This window comes from Vicugna pacos, chromosome 29 (assembly GCF_048564905.1).
Source record: "Vicugna pacos chromosome 29, VicPac4, whole genome shotgun sequence".
Classification (NCBI taxonomy): domain Eukaryota; kingdom Metazoa; phylum Chordata; class Mammalia; order Artiodactyla; family Camelidae; genus Vicugna; species Vicugna pacos.
Genome location: NC_133015.1, coordinates 1,459,878 through 1,477,120, shown reverse-complemented (window position 1 = coordinate 1,477,120; position 17,243 = coordinate 1,459,878). Strand labels below are relative to the sequence as shown.

Sequence of the window (17,243 nt, the reverse complement as noted above, 5' to 3'; positions counted from 1 at the left end):
AATAAGTTAGTGGGTTATATTAATATTCTTTTTGTTAGTTATCTACATGTATTGAAAACCACTAGTTCCTAGCAGTACAGTCAATTCTAATAACTGCACAGGATTCACCTTTCTGTTCCACATTTCTGTATGTATAACTTTTCTCTGAAAATGAGAAGCCCGTCCCCTTACGGACAGTTCCATAGCTTCCCCTTAGGTACCCTGCCTCCCATTTTGGCTGCTTGTCCTCTCCCACGTGGGCACCCTCCTTCCACTGCACAGCTTCTGGTGCTCAAAACCAGTTTGCCCTCTGCAGGGATGACCTCTCACCTGCTTGACCTGTAACCTCTCCCACCCTATCCCCCAGGCCAGCTGGCCCAAAGCAGGGACATTTTCCACTTAGCTTGGCTCTGTCACACCAGCCACCCTCCCAGGCAGGTGCCCTCCCAAGCCTGCTCAGGTGCTTCCTGTGCCACTCCCTGCCCGCACTGTCTCCCTGCTGGCACATCCAGCTTGGGAACACACATGCAGTATTGCCGATTACATTTGGAACTCTTGATTTATTGTGGTGTTGCTGCTGACAGAAATATGTCCTATGGGAAGTATTCATAACCATCTATGGTAATAAAATTGCTATTTATAAATTAGGGGTCTGAACTCAACTTGTGATACTTGGCAATCTTCTAGGATGAGAGTTTAATGCAGAAATTATCCTGAATTATGGGAAGTCTTTGCTTTTTAGGTAGAAGAAGGATGGTATCATTTCTTTCCTACCAATTCATGAGACATAGGCATTATCCAGAGTATTCCCCTAAATTCCTACCATTGCAGTTTTGGTTTGATTCATAAATTATGGCAGAGTAATTTTCATGTTAGTTGTGGGTTATAACTCACATTCAAGGAGATGTAGCTAGTGATTTTATTTTTTAGCAATTATCTTGTTTTTCCTAATACCCCCACCAAAAGTTGTTAGGTACTGTTTCTTATTGTATATAATTCACATATTCCACTGAATGCTCTTGCTGCTCTTCAGTGAGTGAGATTCTGGAATGTCATTGCTTCTGTGAATTTCACAAGCTGATTCCCTGGGTCTCCGCTTAGAGGTAGGAGCAGGGTCTGTTTCTTTCCAGGAAGAAACCATGCTGCCACCTCAGAGAGCGCTGGTTTCTAGGGCCTCCTTGGGCACTGATGGCACTTGCATATTGGATGGGTCCCATTCCGCTGAAGGTTCCTAAGTGGGGCTTGTGCTTCCCCCAGCTCAGTTGTGTTTGGCAGTCAGGTTTCACTGAGATCCCAAAAGCAAGGGAGGAGAGAAGCTCGCATCTCCGGCATCTTGTTCTTCCTCTGGTGAGCTGGACTCTGCCTGTGGGACTGAAAGGAACCAGGACCACCCCTGTTCAGCATGGAGTCTCAGTGATTGCCACTCCTGAGCTCAAAAGCTACGGGGTTTCCCAGCTCTGATGGCTCCCTGTTCCTTTCTATAGGCTGAGTCCCACTGCCAGTGTCCAAGAGGCTCTTGTGTGGTGGGCAGCAGGCTGGGGACGGCTGTCCTGGGTGGGGCATCCTCAGGAGGAGGGGTGGAGGGGGCAGAGATGCAGACAGGCGGCCCCTTTCCTCTGCTGATGTGAAAGAGAGGTCAGTGATCGCAGGTGTGGTGTGTTTTAACTGACACACTGTGAATGGGAAGTGAAAAAGGAAGAGAAGACTCTTTTTCAAAGAGCCCAGGGAACAAGAGATTGTGGGCAATGTGTTACACGCCAGTGAGTCTCTTAAATAAGATTCTGGGAAGGAATTATGAAGATCTAGAAAAAAATATGTAAAAGTACAATGCTCAAATGAGAAAACTCCCATCATCCCCTGTGGATGGGAGCAGGGGATAGATTTTATGTGGTGTGACTTCATTCCAAGTCTCCACTTATAAGGAACAGCTGTGCTGTGAACTTGATCACAGTGTAAATTGTCATTCCTTCTGAGAGCTGCTGTGGGTAATTTGTAAAATAGTTACTTGGTCCTGAAAGCGTAGTACGTGGTGGTGGCGATTTTAGGGGCCTGTCATGTCTTATTTCATGGTGTTAAATGCCTTATCAGGTCCCTTATTGCTCCGCCGTCATCATGTATCCTTGGAGTTTATGGGTAAACTGGTGACTGTTTATCTCTGGACACATCTTTCCTGATTTTATTTGTTGGACTTTTTAAGGATGTTGAAAGCCAAACTAAAGCATCAGGCCCAGAACGTCAGTCCTCGGATGAGTTCGCCAGTCTGCTGGGCACGGACAACACGCGTACCTTGGACCTGCTCAAGCCGTCTGTGTGCAGCCGGATGGGGGACAAGGGCAGGGACGTGCTTTTGGCCATGCTGTCTGGCATGGGCACCGCCTGCCCCCAGGTGAGCCACGGGTGGGTGGGCGGGAGGTGCTGCCCCCGTCCTGGGCTTGAAGGGCTCCTGGGAAACATGAGTCCCTTCTCCGTCTCCTGTGCTGCACTTGATTCTCACTTAACATTTTGAAATCAATTTGATATTTTAGAATTTAGAAATGTCTAATGTTTACAAAGTAGGATCTGCCAGTTTTTTTCATTTATGACTTCTGGATTTTGTATTCTGCTGAAAATACACTACCAACATGATACTGTTTAAAGAATTCTCCCAGGTTGCTTCTAATTGTTTTTATTACTTAATTTGTTCTTAATTTACATTTTTGAGAGATGAAGTAGGGATTCAACTTTATATTTTCCTAGATGGTGAACATGTTGCCCCAACATCATTTATTGAATCATCCTTCTTCTTCCCCAGTCATTTGAAGACCACTTTTAGCATATTCTAAATTTCAGTGTGTATTTGGGTCCCTTTATCGACTCTCTTCTGTTCCATTAATCTAAGTTTTATGCTTTAATGCCACAGTATTTTAACTATTAACTATTTAAAATAGGTTTTAGTATTTGCTAACACTGGGTTCTGTGGGACTTGCGGCCGTGGTGATGTTCTGTACCTGGCAGTCACCAGCCACATAGGCTGTTGAGCACTTGAAATGTAGCTGGTGCACCTGAGGCAGTGAAGTTTTCATTTTATTTAACTTCTTAATGGATTTAAATTTCAGTAGCCACATGTGGCTAGTCCAGGGTGTACGGTCAGTTCTATGTTAATATCTCTTAGAAATAGAACTGAGCAGTCCAGAAGCCCTTGGGCTTCCTTATCAGTGGCCTTGTTCTCTGCCTTTTCAGAACTGGCCGTGTCAGGGAGGCCGATGCTCTGTACAGGTGTGTCGTCAGTGTTTCTGTGAGTTCCATATCACCACCACCACCACCAAAGTACTTAAGTATGGCTGAGTGGTCTTGAAATCATAGTTACGGTTTTGGAGCTGTTTTAGGGGCATGTTATTTCTTAATTGTATTCAGGAAGAACAAAGTGGTAGGTTTCCTACTTCTAATTTTTTGAGGCTAATTCTTAGAGATTACATCAAGGTGGCTTGCCATAAGGAAAATACTGCTTTCACAAGTTTTCTGCATTTGTGAGAGGAAAGGATGGAATGAGAAGAACTCGGATCTAAAGTAGTAATGCCCCACATTTGTTGTACCCACAGCTACGAGGCCTGGTTCTCTGTGCGTTCGCTCAGTATGGAACACAGGTGTTCCCTTTGTTTATAGATAAGGCAACTGAGGCTCTGAGAGGTCGTTAAGTGCCTCAAAGACAATTGGGTTGCTGGTGGGTGGGAGAAACGATGTCGGATCCTGTGCACTCTTAGGGCAGAACCACAACTATGACCCCTCTGTCACCCTCTCCTCAGAGCTTGTTCGCCTCTCCTGGGGGTCTGACTGGCTTGGCAGGGAAAGTTTCTAAACCCCAAACCCCAGAAGACCCCTGGTGGGCGGTGCATTAAGGTTTGATGATGTCAATGTCTCAGATTCAGGGGGAGACAGAAACAAAGATGGGATTGTCTTCCAACTTTCCTGGCCCAGGGGCAAGATGGTACTCCTGTGTCCTACACTGACCTAATTTTGGGGGCTTTTTTTAAAAAAGAGAAACATTTGAATTTATAACAATAATGCCTAGATGGCAGTGATCTTAGTTTGTCATTAGTAAAACTACTTACTAGGCTAATCTATTTGTTATCTGATGTGATGAGAGAAAAAAATAGATAAAAACAATCATTTATTTCTGAAAAGTACAGAATAGAAAATAGTTTGATTTTTTCTAAATTAAGAAAGTTGGCATTTACTGTGTTACTACTGTAATAACATTCTCATTTGTTTTTAAAAATTGCAGTCAGGGAGTTTATAGTCAGCAGTATTAACCATTCCAATGGTGTGAATAACTAAAGTTTTAAAATGCAATCAACATTATGGATTGTAGGGAGAATGTGGTACTGGAGGCTGACCCTCAATGTCTCTGGTCAAGAGACACCCCCAGGTGTGCTCGTATTTGTAGCCCTCATTTCAGACAGTCTGCCGCTGTTTGACCTGGACGGCTTGGTCATTCCTCTTCATGCCTCTCCTCTCCTGCTTGACCCCAGTGCCTTCTAGGATCTGGGTCATTTTTATCACCGTGCTGCTGCTTCGCTTGATAGTGTTGTTCCTGAGGCCGACTTCCCTCACCAGGTTGTGTATTAGGAGAAATTCTTGTCATTAGAGGCCTTTTGTTTCATCGGTTGGTATGTGTTGGGTATTTTGTGTGTGTCAGGTGCCTCCTGGCTACTTGTACCTAGGGCGCTCCAAGCATCTCTGTGAGCTCTGGGCTGTCTTGATTGTAAAGGTCAGGAAACCGAGCCCTGATTAAAAGTAGATTTCTCAGTCTCCCAGATGCTCCACTCTGCCTCATCCCTGCAGAAAGATCTGGATCAGAGCTGGCATCCTGACGTCTTCTGGCTTTTCCCCCCGCTTCCTCCCACAGGTGGCTGATACGTGGTTGGAGCTCTGGGTCACTGAGTTGGAGGACATAACCACGGACTCAGAGTGGCCGCCTGTCCTCCCAGCCCGTGGTGGTGGAGAGCAGCCATCCCTACACAGAGGACACGTCCTCCGGTGGCTCAGTGCAGATACCAGGTGCTCGGGGCTGGTCCCAGGGAGGAAATGGTGGGGGTCCCTGCCTGTAGAACAGCTTCATGTCTGCCATCGCATCAGTAGAAGCAACGTTCACTGTTTCATAGAGAAGCTGCAGAATTGCACAGCTCCCTCCTTGGGTTCAAGCAACTTGCTAGAGCGTCTCGCAGAACTCAGAGAAACATTTATTTGTGTTTGCTGGTGTGTTATAAAGTATAGGAAAAAGGATACAGGCGAATGGTCAGTGAAGAGGTACACAGGAGGGTGTTTTGTAAACGTCTGTTGAGGTCAAGGAGGTAGGTGGTCTTGTAGAAGTCGTCTGTATCTTTACTGATTTCTGTCTACTTGCATGAGCTGTTGCAGGCTGGGTTTTGAGATCCCCAGCTGTCATTGTGGGTTTGTCTCCTTCTTACTTTTCTATCAGTGTCTCCTTCATGTGTTTTGGGTCTCTGTTATTAGGTGTCGTAGCTTTGTAATTGTTACATATTCCTGATGGTCGACCCATTTTTCACTGTGAAATGTGCCTCTGTCTCTATTAACACTTCTTAAAGTCTATCTTGTGTAATGTTAGTATAGCCACTCCAGCTCTCCTAATGATTACTGTTGACATGATGGATCTTTTTCCATCCTTTTACTCCCAGCCTTTTATGTCTTTTGAGTCTAAAGTTTGTCTCTTGTTATGCATCTTTTAGTTAGCTCTTGCGTTTTCTTAAACCAGCTGGATAGGCTTTGCCTTCTGGTTGAGATGCTTAGGCCATTCGCATTTGATGTAAGTATAGATGTTGGATTTACATGTCTTTAGTATGTGTGTATTTGGGGATGTTTTTATTTTGCCTTCATTTTTGAAGGATAGTTGTGCTGGATTTAGAATTCTTAGTCGATAGAATTTTTTTCTTCTTATCACTTTAAATTTGTCACCATCCTGGTTTCTTGCATTCATTGTTTCTCAGGGGAAGTCATAATCGTATTTTGTGTGTTTTTTCCTCTTGTGGCTTTCGTGATTTTCTGCTTGTCTTTGGTTTTCAACAGCTTCAGTCTAATGTGTGTGGAATGTGGATCTCTGTGTTTATCCTACTTAGGATTGGTTAGTTCTTGGAGATGTTGATTAATGTTTTTCATCCAGTTTGGGGTTTGCGGCTGTATCTGTTCAAGTACTTTCTCTGACCCTTTTTTCTCTTCCCTCCGTTTTGTGTGGGCATGGTGCAGAATTCCCATTATGCGTGTTGGTATGCTTAATGTTGTCTCCCAGGTACTTGAGACTTTATTTTTATTCAGCCTTTTTTCTTCTGTTCTCTGGATAGAGAGTGATAGAAATTGTGCAGTTTTGAAGTTGTATAGTGATTCTTTTTTTCTGCCGTTTCAGAGCTGCTGTGTCATCCAGTCGGTCAATTTCTCCTTTTGGTCATTGTGCTTTCTACCCCCAAAACTTCCTTTTAGTGCTTTTATCATTAAATCATTTTATCATATTTTCCTTTGTTACCACGTTTTCTCTGGTTTTCTTGAATGCTTTGAACATACTTATTACAGCTGCTTTGAAGTTGTTGTCTGCTAAATCCAGCATCTGGCCCATCAGAGTTAGTTTCTGTTAACCGATTTTCTTCCTGAGTATGGCTCACACTTTCCAGTGTTTTTGCATAGCTCCTAATTTTTTATTGAAAACTGGACTTTTTAGATTTTGATGTGTCATCTGGATTCTGACCTTTTGTTTTTGAGATCTGTAAGTGTGCCTACAATTCTTGGACTGTTTTGTATGTTTTGTAACAGCCCTGGAATGACTCTTTGAAATCTCCCTACCAATGTCACATAGCTGCTGATGTCACGGCTTCACTCTTCTATTTTCGTTTTTGTTTTCTAGCCTGACTTCTAGGATTTGGTCCATGTCTGCTTAGCATAGTTCCGAAGCTTGCTACATTTTCCCGTCTGTGCGTGGATCTCTGCATGGGTGGGGCAGGCAGGGTGTGGAAGTCAGTGTTCTGGCAGTTTCATGTTTTCCTGATTTCATGTGCCCTGGGTCATCCGAACCTCCAAGATGTCCTCCCCGAGCCCTGCTCTGCTCTCTGACTTCAGTATTTTCCTGCTAGATCTCTGGCTAGTTCTTAGGGCTGGGATCAGGGAGCCTGGGTGGGAACGGGAAGCGCCTTCAGCCTAGCACACAGAGCCCTTGTAGCCTCCAACACTGGCTGTGCCAGATCCCCCGCTGGGTGCAGTTCTATGTGACCGGACCCCGGACTTCCCTGCCCCACCTGCGGTGTGAGGGGTGAGGGATGAGGGGGTCAGCTCAGGGTAGAGGTGCATTTGGATTGAGGGGGGATCCTGAAGTGAGGCGGGACAGGCTGAGGGGTAAGGGGCCGATCGGAGTGGAAATGACCCAGCTGAGGGGCAAAGGGGACCATCTCGGGATGTTGGGGGTCCTGTGGTGAGGCACGAGGGGTGAGCTTGGGGTGTGGGGGATATAGGTTAGTCCTTAGAGGGGTGGAGTGTGCTGGCTGGGACTGGGACCACGGTGTGAGGGGAATCCCCATCTTGGGGGGTCTGGTCGACGGCTGGGCCTGGCCTGGGATGGGACGGTCATTAACAGGAGGAGGCAAGCAGGGGGAGTGGGGGTGGGGGGTGTGGCCTGGCCCAGACGGTGGTGGTTCTGGTTGAGTGTCAGGACCTGGTTGGTGGCCGAGTAGGGTTGTTGGGTATGCAGACATGGCTGGGCGGGCAGAGGGTGCCCTACCACTCCACCGCCCCACTCAGCTTTGCTCATCGCCACCTGGCCACGCTTGGGCCCCACTCGCCACATCCGGAACAGTAGGAGCCCCAGCCCAAGGGTCTGTGCTTCGGGGCGGGGGGAGGAGAAGGGGTGCGCATGCGCGGACGCACACACGCGCGGACGCGGGACCCACCCAGAGGGTGTGGGAGCCAGGCGGGAGCCGGGCGCTCCTGGGACCAGCTTCGGAAGTAGAAGGCGGCGTGGGCCTTCTACTTGGCCGCCGCTTGCCGTCCTCTCCGCTGCCACTGCGGGACAGGTAAGGGGCGCTGGTGGGGGCGCGCAGGTCGGGGAGCCGGCGGGTGAGGCCTGCGTTGCGCAGCTGGGGAGGCGCACAGGGAGGGGTGAGTGGGTGAGGCCCTGCCGCGCGGCTCACTAGGACCCTGAGGCGGGTGCCCCCTCCCCCGTTAGTAGTCTCTGAACCGGCGTCTTCGCTGCCGCTTCCACCCAGGTTTGGGAAAGCAGGCTACCCCCGGGAGGTGGGAGGGCGCAGAAGGGCCCCGGAGCACCTCTTAGCGGCCCTCAGTTCGTGGCCTGCTTCCGGGTGGCAGCTGCCATGCCTTTGCGGGGCCGCGGTTGGGTGGGGGCTGCCCCATGAAAGCCCCTGTATTTGTTCCCTATTCCCCCGCGTCCTGGGGCGGCCTCTGCTTCCCCATGTTTGCGGGGTGCATCGCTCGTGGTCATCCTGCTCCTGGGAGGCGACTTGCTGCTGTTAGGGTGCGGGGCGGTGGCATCTGCGGCAGCGGCAGGGAAGGAGGTCTGCCCTTTGTATCTTGATTTGTTCCCATCTTCCCCGTGTTCTGTCCTGGGGGCGGTCTCTGCTGCCGTATAGGTTTGCGGGAGCCAGGTTACAGGTCAGTGTGCTCCTGAGAGGCGGGCGCGGGTGCGGTCGTGTGCAATCGGGGCGGCAGCAACAGAGGGAAATGGGACCAAATCCCCGCGCTCCCTTGTGCGGGTGCAGGCTGGCCTGGGGCAGCAGAGGCCGCCCCCTGGCCCTGCCGCTGGGGAGATGGGGGCAGATCAATCCCCTCTCCATGGGCAGCTCCCCTCTCGGGCCGCTGCCCCAGGTGCGCAGGACACTTGTTTCCAGGTCAGCGGGCTGCCGGGAAGCTGGGGCGGAGCGGTTAGAGGGCGGCGGCTCGGAGGGGTGGTGTCCTCCCCCAGCAGGTGACTTGTTCCCGTCTTTCCTGAGGGCGGCCTCTAGGACCACAGGTTCACAGAACACATGTCTTAATGGCAGCCTTGTCCTGGGAGGAGGGCCCAGTGCAGTTGGAGCAGCGTCAGTGCTGGACAAGGACTTTCCGAGGACCCGGCTCTAGCCCAGGATAACTAACTCTCCTTTTATTTGCTTCCTCAGTTGGTGGCTGTAGCAGCTTTTCCATTATAGGTTTTTTTCAGATACTGAACGTAGGTTTCTGTGCTATACAGAAGAAACATTTTTAAATCAATTTTTATATATAGTGGCTAACATTTGTTAATCTCAAACTCCCAAATTTATCCCTCCCTGCCCCCTTTTCCTGGTAACCATAAGATTGTTTACTAAGTCTGCAAGTCTGTTTCTGTTTTGTAGATGAGTTCATAGTCTTTTATTTTTTTTTAGATTGCACATGAGTGATGTATTTTTCTTCCTCTTTCTGGTTCACTTCACTTAGAATGATGATCTCTAGGTCCATTCATGTTGCAAATGACATTATTTTATCCTTTTTTATGGCATAGTAGTATTCCACTGTATAAATATACCACAACTTTTTTATCTAGTCATCTGTTCCTTCATTTAGGTTGCTGGCATGTGTTGGCTATTGTACATAGTGGTGCTATGAATACTGGGATGCAGGTTTTTTTTTCACATTGGAGTTCCCTCTAGATTTATACCCAGAAGTGGGATTGTTGGATCATAGGTTACGTATTTTAAGTTTTTTGAGGAATTTCCATAACGGTTGTACCAAACTACATTGCCACCAGCAGTGTAAGAGTGTTCCCTTTTCTCTACACCATCTCCAGCATTTATCTTCATGAACTTTTGAGTGTTGGCCATTCTGACTGGTGTGAGCTAATACCTCATTGTAGTTTTGACTTGCATTTCTCTGATAATTAGTGATACCGAACATTTTTTATGTACCTGTAGGCCATTTGTAGTCTTCATTGGAGAAATGCTTGTTTAGATCTGCCCATTTTTGGATTGGATTGGTGGTTTTTTGTTATTAAGTTTTATGAGCTGTTTATGTATCCTGGAAATTAAGCCTTTGTCAGCTGAATTATTTACAGATTTTTCTCCCATTCTGTAGGTTGTCATTTTTGTTTTGCTTATGGTTTCCTTTGCTGTGCAAAAGCTTGTAAGTTCACTTAGGCCCCTTTTGTTTATTTTTGCTTTTATTTCTGTTGCTTGGGTGGATTGCCCTAGGAGAACGTTGCTGAGATGTATGTCAGGTAATGTTTTGCTTATGTTTTCTTCTAAGGTTTATGGTGTGTTGTCTACATGTTTAAGTCTTAGACATTTTGAATTTATTTCTGTAGATAGTGTGAAGGAATATTCTAATTTCATCGATTTACGTGCAGCTGTCCAGTTTTCCCTACACCATTTACTGAAGAGAGTGTCTTTAGTCCATTGTATGTTCTTGCCTCCTTTGTCAAAGATTAATTGACCAGAAGTTTGTGGGTTCACTTGTGGGCTCTCTATTCTGTTCCATTGAACCATAGGTCTGTTTCTGTATCAATACCATGCTGTTTTGACTGCAGCTCTGTTGTATTGTCTGCAGTCTGGGAGGGTTATTCCTCCAGCTTCATTCTTTTCCTTCTGTAATGCTTTGTTAATTCTGGGTCTTTTGTGATTCCAAATTTTAGGATAATTTGTTGTAATTCTGTGAAAAATGTCCTGGGTAAGTTGATGGGGAATCACATTAAATCTGTAGATTGGTTTGGGCAGTGTGGCCATTTGAACAATATTAATTGTTCCAATGCAAGAACATGGGATATCTTTCCATTTCTTTAAGTCCTCTTTAATTTCCTTACTGTTTTGTAGGTCTCCGCATGTCTTTCACTTCCTTGGTGAGATTTATTCCTAAGTATTTTATGTTTTTGGATGCAGTTTTAAAAGGGATTATTCCTTTCGTGTAAAGAAATGCCACTCATTTGTATATGTTGATCTTGGATCCTGCTACCTTGCTGAATTCTTTCCTTGGTGCTTACAGTTTTTCTGCGGAGCCTGTAGGGTTTTCTGTGTATAGTACCATGTCGTCTGCATATGACAGTTTTACCTCTTTTCTTCCAACTTGGATCCCTTTTGTTTCTTCTTGTTGTTTAATTGCTATACTAGGACTTCTGATACTGTACTGAATAGAGCTGGTGAGAGTGGGCATCCTTGTCTTGTTCGAGATTTGAGCAGAAAGGCTTTCAGCTTTTCACTGTCAAGTATTATGCTGGCTGTAGGTTTGCTATTGATTTTACTATGTTGAAATAATGTACCCTCTGTACCCACTTTGGTAAGACCATGGGCTCAGTGTAGTCAGGGGGCTGGAAGGATGGTAGCAGCAGTGGCGGCAGGAGGGGGGCTGCCCTTTCGAATCAGTCATTTGCTCCCATCTCCCCTGTGGCCTGGCCTAGGGGTGGCCTCTGCTGCCCCAGGTTCACTGTAGGCAGGTCCCCAGGTCAGCAAGCTCCCAGGAGGCGGGCGTGGTGCAGTCAGGGAGCAGGGGGCAGCGGGGGGAGGGTGTCTGCCTTGTTGCCTGGCTTGGGGGTGGCCTCTGCTGCCTCAGGTCGTGGGACACACATGTTCCTGTCTGCCTGCTCCTGGGAGGTGGGCAGGGTGCAGTGGAGGCGGGGGTTGGGGGCTACCTGACCGCTGCCAGCTGACCACATCTCACCAGCCTCCGGTAAGCAAATCAGAAAATGTGTGTCCTGCCCCTGGGGGCAGCAAAGGCTGCCTGCAAGCCAGGTGTGGGGGAGACAGGAGCCTGGGGCAAATCCACCAGCTCCCTAGGGCAGCCCGCCTCCCCCTGCCATTAGCTCTATTTTCTTGCTTGATTTAAATATCTTATCAATCTAGTATACGTGTAATGATACAATATTTCATTACATTTTAAATTTACGTATCCTTAATTACTGATGAGATTGGTAGCCTGGTTATATTTGTTGGCCGTTTAAATTTCCTTTCTGTGATGTGCTTGTTTAAGTCTTCTGCCCATTTTTCTGGTGGAATGTCTCTTGTCCTCATTAATCTGTAGGAGGTCTTTATGTACCTGGATGTGAAGTCTTTTTGTGACTGATGCTTGTTGCAAATATCTTCTCTGTGGCTTTTTTCTGTGGTTCTTTTTAATAAAAGCTTTTTTCTTTTTCTGAAGTAGTCAAAATAATTTTTTGTTTCCATATCAAAGGAGAGAACTTCTCCTTCATTATGTAGAAGTTTTCTTTTTTTTTTTTAACTTTTCATCTTTAAATCTTAGATCCATCTGAAAGCAGTTTTTGTATATAGTGTGAAGTAGAGGTCCATCTAATTTTTAAAAATGTGGATGCCCAGTTCTCCCAGCAGCAGTTGTGATGAAAGGTTGCCTTTCCCCATGCCCAGCATTGCGGCCTTACCATGAGTGTATCAAGGGTCTACATGCTTGGTCTCTTTACGGGCGCTCTTCTGTTTGATTGAGCTTTGTCTCTACATTAGTTCCACACTGTCCTAAATATTGTTGCTTTATTAGAAGTCTTGATAGCTTCAGGAGAGTATTGGCTATTCTTGACCTTTGATACTTCGAAACACATTTTGGAATCAACTTGTCAAGTCCCCCCCAGAAACTTTTTTAACCTTACAGTTCTGATAGGGATTGCATTGAATCTGTCATTCAATTTCAATTTCAACTGACATCTTTACATTGTGAGTCTTCTATTTAATGACCACTTGGCATAACCCTTTATTCAGTTATCGTTCTATAAAGTTTTATAATTTTCTCTGTAGAGATTTTCACCTCTAGATGGTTAGATTTACTGTCACAACTTTACATTTTTTAGCACAATAGTGGTATTGTTAATATTTAAAATATTTTTATTTCTGACATGTGCAGTATTTACAATTTTTTTATGGAAATCTTCTATTTTTTGTATGCTAACAGTTTTCCTCAAGAGTAAATTTTATTACATTTGCTCCCTTATTATATTTTCATTGTAAATTTTATGGATATTAAACCAGCCTTGAACTCTATGGATAACTGTAACTTGATCCTAATGTAGTATCTTTTTTATACATTTTGGATTTTGTTTTTATTTAGGATGTTTGTATCAGTGTTCACGATTAAGATTGATCTGTAATTTTCCTTTTCTTATCTTCTGTTGGATTTAGTATCAAAATTTTGTTAGCCTTATACAATGAGCTGAAGAAGTTTCTTCTTTTCAATTTTTTACAAGAGATTTAATGCTGGAAATACTCCTTCCTTACATGATTGCGAGGACTTAACAGTGAAGCTGTTTGGGCCTAGAGTGTTCGATGTGGGTAGATTTTTGACTATTCAGTTTCTTTAGTGGTTAAAAATCAATGCAGGTTTTCCATGTCTTACATCAGTTTAGTAATTTATATTTTTCTAGGAATTTACCCATTTTGTTTAAATTTTCAAGTTCTCAACACAAGTTTATTCATAATAGTTTCTTTTCAATGTCTGAAGATCAATAGTAACATTTCTTTTTCATTTGTGATACTACCTTCTCTGTTTTGAGGTGATTGCGTAAAAGTGGTGTAAACTATACTTATTTCTGTCAGCTAATTCTTATCTACAAAGTTACTATTTTTATCATAAGTTTTGCAGCCACAATATCTTGTATTTTTGACAATATAACATGTTGCTCTGTAGACAATCTTTGCATTTTAGCAATAGAATATGCAATTGTGAAAAGGTGGAATAGGGTCATAGAAACCAAGTATGAAGAGAGTTTGGAGAAGAAAAGGAGAGCCAGTGGTATCTAGGGAAGTTCAAGGGGAGGGCAGATTGAAAGTCTTCAATTTGACAGAAATAGGCCTTACGTAGAATGGTCAACCTTAAGTTAGTTTCTTAAGACACTTCTGATTTCAAAGTCCACCAGGCATCAGAAGTAAAATTTCAGAATTGTTAGTCAGAGAAATCACAACTATATTCTTTTTTTCATGTCTTTGAAGTTACTACTTTAATATCAAGGGTGAAATTCCCTGAGGGGAATTTGGGGAGTTTTTTTTTTCCTTTTCATCCTGTAGATATCATCGCTGAAATCCTGAATGTTTAGTGCTTTGATTTTCTAAGAATTCTGAATTATGTTTTATATCAAAATCTGATTTTTTGAATGGTACTTTAAAATTTTTCTTATTTGCAATATGCTTTTCATTAGAATTGAGGCCCTGTATTGAGGTCTCCTGAAAGGCAGTGTAGAAGCTCATGAAAATTTTGGAGTAGGTGCTCATGCTGCACATCTGTGGAAATTGTATTTAAATTTAGCATTAAAGATCATTTTACCTTTGTCTTTCATTCCAGGAACTTGTGTCCCTGAAGCCTGGTAAAGCTGCAGTGCTGGTTGCCACTCACTTTTCTGAACAGATTGAAACAGTCATTAAAAAATTTCAGGTAAATTTTACAGAATATATTGGGAAAGAACATCTAGTGGGAAGACAGTTATTGAACCTGCACTGAAGAACTTTTGATTGTGATAATTTCTTCAGTTGATAGTTCCTTTTAGTAGCAGTTTCTACACGTGTGTGTGTGTGTGTGTGTATTTGGGAGCAGTTGTGACTCTGAGTCTGGACATGAGGGTGCTCTTCTTTGTGCATAAGAGAAATTTTTGGAGCTGGAACCTGCACTCACCCTAGACACCGTCACCACAGAGCCCCAATACCTTCTGCTGTAGTAGCTGCAATGGTATTCTCTTTGGGTTTCATGTTATTTGTTGAGACTTCCGTCATCCTCAGAAAGGGTTAATGATGACTACAATTTTTCTTGGAAACCCTTCCCTAGAATACAGCTGTATTAATGTTGAGTAGTGAGAGGCCCAGGTGGAAGCCCCGTGTCACGGAGCTCGCATTCCCCTCATCATCACCACGGGAGGGCTGTGCTTGCTACCTACCATTGTGGCCACGAGTGACAGAGATAGGAAACAGGACAGTGACAGGGACACGTAGCACAACCCAGGGTCCCCGCGTGGCAATAATAGTAGTAGGAGACACGTACACGGGATGGAAACCACAGCGTGAATGGGAGGCAGCTGGCATAAGAGAGAGAGGTACGGAGCTCATTCATTCACACACTTCATTTCGCATGACTGTGGCCCCCCATATACCACAGTGTGTTAGGCTCTAGGGGGCACAGATAAGTGCACGATGTTTTCTTTTAGTTTTTCATATAGAGCAGAGAAGCACTTGTATAGGCATAGTAGAGTGTTAAAAGCTCTACACCAGACATACGGAAAAAAGTGTTTCAGGAACAAGAGGAGAGAGGGATAGAGTGTGTGAGAGAGTCAGACAGGAGTTCCCAGGTACACGTGGACTGGGCTTAAATGATTGGTGTCAGTTTTCTAGGCAGAGAATTGGGAAGGGGTTCTAGATGAAGGGTCCTGGGTGTGCAGACACTTAAAGGCACAAAGCAACACACATTGAGAGGATGATGTGGGGACGATAGTAGAAGATTAAGTTATAAATAGTGTGTCGGGGGGAGGAGTCAGAAGTATAGAGACTGGAAAATAGGTTTTGGGGCTTACATTGAACAATTTAATATGTAAAGCTAAGAAATAATATACTGAAGCTTCTGTGTACTGGAGAATGACTAAAGTTTTTTAGGCAAGGAAACTACACCATTAGATTCCTTTTATAGAAAATTAACCTTGTAGTGTGAATACGACTTAGAGGTGCCACCACTGAATATTGTTACTGAAGATTGTTTTTCCATGTAAAGTGAGAAAGAATGTGATTTAGAAGGTCTCTGATGTAATGTGCACTTTCACCTGGCCAAAAAGTGGTCTTGGTTTTAAGGTAACATACTTCTTATCTGTAGCCTTAATTATAGATGTGATTACGTTATGCTGCTCTCTCGCCTTTTTTTGTTTTCAGAGAAGATCTCCATGTAAATGAAGAATTGCTGCAAATGTCTCACTGTGTCACAGAGCTGTTCACTGAGCTGTTGTGTCTGTTCAGCCCCAACCGGGTTATAGAGGTGCTGCCAGGCCTGGAGTGCTGCCGCCTAGAAGAAAGCATTCCGGTAAGACCAATGGTGTAGAGGAGGCAAGAGTCCACTTTCCTTAATCATTCACCATTGTATAAATGAGCAAAGGGAGACTCATATATTAAATCACCTGTCTGCGTCCATACCTGGTAAGTGCCAGCACCTGAGATTAAAGCCAACAGTCTGACCCCGTGGTGCATGGTCTCCATTGCTGTGATAAAGTAGTTCTCCATTTGTTCCAGTAAAATCAGGAATGGCACATGTCCATCATTGTTATTAATCAAGGTTCACAGACATTCTAGTCAACGTGATAAATGTAGAAAAAAGAATACCATAAAAATGCTAAAAGGAGAAAACAAACTCTTACTTGCAGGCACTGATGTTAGATGGTCCTGCTGTGCTGGGACTCACAGGCTGAATGGCCGCTCAGGAGCCTTAGCACAGGCGTTGCCTGGATCCTCTTTCCTCCTTTTCTTCTGTTTCCAAATGAAAATGAATGTGTGTGCAAATGAATGTGGGACGGGTCGAAGGAAGAGAAGCTTCCTGGCAGGAGCTCAGGTGGGAGGCTCAAGGGGGCACCTGAGCGGCCATGACAGGCAGCAGAGTGGGTGGGGACAGCGAGGAGGCAATTGGATGTCAAAGTGATAGCGAGAGACCGAGGTCCGACCGCACCCTCATCCCCCATAGAACCAGTCACTCCTGCTGTGAGGAGGTAGAGATGAGAGGGTTCCCTGCACCCACATGGGCTTAGGTTGAGAGGGTGGGGCTGCAGGGAGGGTGGGGGGTGGCTGGAATGACCTTTCTCCTCTGCTCCCCTCTCCTGCATCCCCTCTGGCTGGATTTGCAGATCCTTCCCTGACAGACGGGGTTGGGGAGGGGTGAGGTCAGAGAGGCCCAGAGTGGGGATGATCTCTATGGCCACCATGGGGCTTGCAGGCAGGCCCAGAGCCCTGGGGGCCATGCCAGTCTGTCTGTCGAGCTGGGCACAACCGAGAACCCTGTGGCCTATGATCCTGGATGGGGCTGCCCACTGCTCCCATCGGGGAGAATGTGCCTGGACCCCTGGCTCCCTGCTCCCCTGGACACACTGACAGGTGGCAGACAGACAGGTACAGACAGCAGTTGCCTGAGAGAAAGATCGAGGCCTGTGTCAGGGCCCAAAGCCCGGGGTTGTCAACTGCCCCCAGCAGCCCGAATCCGAGACTCCCCACCACAGTCCCCTTTTCTGCTTCTTTCTCTTGCAGCCTCTGCTGGCAGCCCCAGGTCGGTGTCAGGGCCCTGGATGTTAGGAGATACTGCTCCCTCTTCGGTCTCCTGAG

At 45.5% G+C, this 17,243-nt stretch overlaps 1 protein-coding gene across 1 annotated transcript in view; it reads left to right on the top strand.

Annotated features, from left to right (window-relative positions):
• Positions 1-17,243, top strand: part of LOC116277790 (adhesion G protein-coupled receptor B1-like) — a 155,173-nt gene that overhangs the window by 71,628 nt on the left and 66,302 nt on the right. The window contains exons 6-8 of the mRNA XM_072951702.1: positions 14,248-14,337; positions 15,813-15,960; positions 17,169-17,187. The gene's annotated coding sequence lies outside the window, so the exon portion shown is untranslated. The remainder of the gene's footprint in view (positions 1-14,247; positions 14,338-15,812; positions 15,961-17,168; positions 17,188-17,243) is intronic.